Raw genomic sequence first — 4,041 nt, forward strand, 5'->3', positions numbered from 1 at the left:
GCCTAAAGGTGGTCTGCTTGCTCCACGAGCCCCCTCGGATTCATCCATGGAACAACCCAGGGCCATGTGTCCATGAGTCCAGCGGACCCTCAAACTCACTCCCACGCTGAGATTGTTCTCAGTTGCTGTGGATTTTGTGCTCGAAGACTAGCAGATGAAAACCTCAAAATGCCACCGAATTTTTTAAAACTGGTATTTTTTTGTTCAGTCTGGGAGAGGAAAAAACTCACAGGTAGGCATAAGGAGCAGAGTAAGGTTGGTGGACTGAGCACAACCATCAACATTTCTTCTTTCCAGGGAAGGCTGTGGCAGGACAGGAAAGCGCGGCACAGAGATTCTAAGTGATACTAAATAGCTAGTAAATAGCTTCTGAAAACTGTATAAACCTTTCTTTACATGGGTGATACCATCTCCCTCCAAAGCCATTTAGTGTTTTTTTCTCTGAGATTTTTATCTGATGTGCTCCAAGCAGCATTTCTTTAAAATTTTTAAGTATTTTGAACAAAGTATTCTGTGAGGAATCCAAGGAAGATCGGAAAGCCTGGAATTCCTATTCTTGCTGCATCAATCTGTCGGGATATCTTACTTGAGGAAATGGGCGGAGGAGGGTGTCTAGAGTCAGAAGAGGCCTCTGTAATGTAGTTTTGAAAAAAGAGTTCTCCCCCCCATTTTTTACTCACTCAGATGACCTGCCAAGCCATGATCACATCTCACATTTGCACTTTAGAGCAGGAATCTCTCAGTGTGGTTATGTCAGCCACGAATCTACGGCCCTAATCACTTTCTTATTTCTTGAATTTGGAAAGCACAGCATGTCCTGTGTCCCGTGAGCCTCACTGACTTGGGCACAGCTGAGAGAACAGGGAGAGGAGATTATCTGTGGTCGTCTTTTCCGAGGTTTCTTTTTTTTTAAGATTTTATTTATTTATTTGAGAAAGCGAGAATGAGAGAGAGTACATGAGCGGGGGAGGGTCAGAGAGAGAAGCAGACTCCCTGCCAAGCAGGGAGCCCAACGTGGGACCCGATCCCGGGACTCCAGGATCATGACCTGAGCCGAAAGCAGTCGCCCAACCAACTGAGCCACCCAGGCGCCCCCCGACGTTTCTTTTCGTCCTTTTTTCTTTCTTGCGCTTTGATAACGCTGTGACTGGAGCCCAAGGCGCTGTGGGTCATTGCCTCTTGCGGGAGGGACCCCGAGCGAGCGCTGACTTGGCGTCTCCTCAGTCTAGTAGCCCCCGCACGGCCTCAGTCACAGCTGAGGGGTGCCAAGGCCCATGGAAACACTGTTACTTTCGATGTGAGCAGCAAACAGTGAGAAAAGACGTGAAGAAGGAAGAGATGGTGAATTTGGTGGGAGAAGAGGAGGGGGAGGAGGTGGGGGAGGAAGAGGAGGAGGAGGAGGGGGAGAAGGGGGAAGAAGGGAAATTAAAGGAAGGAGGACTGGCTCAGACAGTTTCATCTTGAAGGTGAGGGTGGCGGTGCGGAAGATTAACCCCAGGCCCTCTGCTTGCTGAACGCTCCCTCCCCCACTCAGGTGCACGTGGTGGACACTTGGCTGTTTTAAAAAGTCCCTCATTAACGCCATTGTCTGAGTGTTTGGAGAAGGAATAGTTGGCAGCACGAGGCTCACTGTGTTTAAGATTTATTTATTTATTTGAGAGAGAGGGAGAGAGCACAAGCAGGGGGAGCAGCAGAGGGAGAGAGAAGCAGACTCCCCGCTACGCAGGGGGCTGGTTGCCAGTGGACCCCACGACCCTGAGATCATGACCTGAGCCAAAGGCAGACGTTTAACCGACTGAGCCCTCCAGGCGCCCCAACACTACTCTTTCTGAAACCTTGAGGCTGTGACCATGCCGGGGAAGAGGCTCTGCATGCCAGGCTGACCCCAGGACACCTCCCTGCGTGGCAGTCCGTGACATCGCTCAGCCCCTGGGTCTGCTGGTCAAGGGAGCTCTGGGGAGGCAGTCCCACCCACCAACAGAAAGGGGCCCGTTAGGGAACATTTTCTTGCGTCTTCAAGTTCTTCTTCCGTCAACTGTCTTCCCCTCTGATACAAAGGCTGCAAGGCAATGCAGAAAGATACAAACAGAAGCAGTGAGCAGTGTGAGTACTAACTCGAACACCTTAGGTGCAGATCCTTGGCAAGAAGTGAGACCCTGTGTGTCTAGCAACGTGGTCTGAAACCCGACGGCTTTATCTGGGAGACGTTGCATCTCTGGTTCTGAAAAACTAGAGGTGGGGGGGAGACAACGAAGGGAGAAAAAAGGGAAAAGCTCTCAGAGACTGTAACGTCTCTCTCAAAGGGCACTTCTTCACTGTGAATAGAACTCAAGCATGTTATTTGAAAACTAGGACATGAAACACAGTGAGGATTGGCGACGTAACCAAAGCCTAGGTTAGATACTCACGGAAAGAGAGTGTTGCAAGAGCCTGGGTAGCTCAGTCGGTAGAGCATCAGACTTTTAATCTGAGGGTCCAGGGTTCAAGTCCCTGTTCAGGCACAGCATCCTTTGTTTTACCCTAGGTAATGTCCAGTAAGTACACCAAGGCTTTGGGAGAGGACGGTTCTACTCACACCTTGACTGGGACTGTGTTTACTGTTTGGTTTCCAGAGATGATCTCTAAAAGGTTGCTGACCTGGAGATTTGTATTTGTATGTGGTTTTTAGAGAAGAGTCATCCGTTGACCAGAAAAAAGGCAATCAAAAAAGCAATCAAAACGTCTGAACTCTAAAAACAAGAAAAAAAAATTGAAACCAGAAAAATAATTTGAGTGACAGTGGTTATCTCATCAGGAACCACAGAGGTCGGGAAGAGTGGCACATTGTTCAAGTGCTGAACGAAAAGAATTGTCAGTCCAGAATACTGTATCCAGAGAAAATACCCCACGGGAATGAAGGGGAAACAAGATATTCCAGATCAGGGAAAACTAAGATGATTGCGTCAGCAGAACTACCCTAAAACAATGGCTCCAGTAAGTTCTCCAAACAGACAGAAAATGATAAAAGAAGCAATATTGGACATCAGGAAGGAAGAAAAAAACATTTTAAGCAAGAAACATGGTAAATACAATAAATTTTCTTCATCTTGAGCTTTCTAAGTTATGTTTAATAGCAAAAGGTGTAACACTGATGTGGTTCTAATGTATGTGGGAGAAATTGCTAAGACAATTATGTTACAAGTGAGGAGGGTAGAGTGACAAGTACGCAGGGACACCAGCGTTCACGTGAACTGGCAAACTGTGGTAAGGTAAATCCGTATGATGTAAAAACCTATGCAAAGAGAGACAGTCCAAAATGCTGCAGACAAATGAATATGGGATACTAAAAGATGTACAAGCAGTCCATAAAAAGGCAAAAAAAAAAAAAGGAACGAAAAGTGAAAATCACAGAAACAAGCAGAAAGCAAAAAACATAAAATGCCAGACTGAGGCCCTAATGTATCAATAATTACATTAAATATAATCTAAGCACACCAATTAAAGGATGGATAGTAATAGGATGGACCCAACTATATGCTGTTACAAGAAACTCACTTCAAATATAACTACAGGGGCGCCTGGGTGGCCCAATCAGTTGAATGTCCAGCTCTTGGTTTCGGCTCAGGTCATGACCTCAGGGTCATGGGATCAGCCCTGGGCTCCAAGCTCAGTGGTGAGTCTGCTTCAGAGTCTCTCTCTCCCTCTGCCCCTCCCCCTCTAAAAACTAAATCTTTAAAAAAACATATAACTATGTAGGCAGGTTGAAATAAAGAGGGTGAAAAAAGATATGTCATGCGAACATTAATTGAAAGAAAGCTGGAGTTACTATACTAACATTAGTAAAGTAAACCTCAGAACAAAGGTTATTAACAGAGACAGAAAAAGACATCATAAAATGGTAAAAAGTGTCCATCCACCAAGAGGTCAGAGCAATCTCTGATACGTGTGCACCAAACAACACAGCTGCAAATATGTGAAGAAAAAACTGAGAACTGATAGAACTAAAAATAGACCAATCCACAATTATGGTGGGAAACTTCAAGACCTCTCTCAGAATAATTG

The 4,041-nt window shown here is 45.9% G+C and overlaps 1 non-coding gene across 1 annotated transcript; it reads left to right on the forward strand.

The window, feature by feature from the left end:
* Positions 1 to 2,428: 2,428 nt before the first annotated feature.
* On the forward strand, positions 2,429 to 2,501 carry TRNAK-UUU. The gene has a single exon. It is a non-coding gene; the product is annotated as a tRNA-Lys (tRNA).
* The last annotated feature ends 1,540 nt before the right edge of the window (positions 2,502 to 4,041 follow it).

This window comes from Neomonachus schauinslandi, chromosome 8, assembly GCF_002201575.2.
Source record: "Neomonachus schauinslandi chromosome 8, ASM220157v2, whole genome shotgun sequence".
In the NCBI taxonomy this organism is placed as follows: domain Eukaryota; kingdom Metazoa; phylum Chordata; class Mammalia; order Carnivora; family Phocidae; genus Neomonachus; species Neomonachus schauinslandi.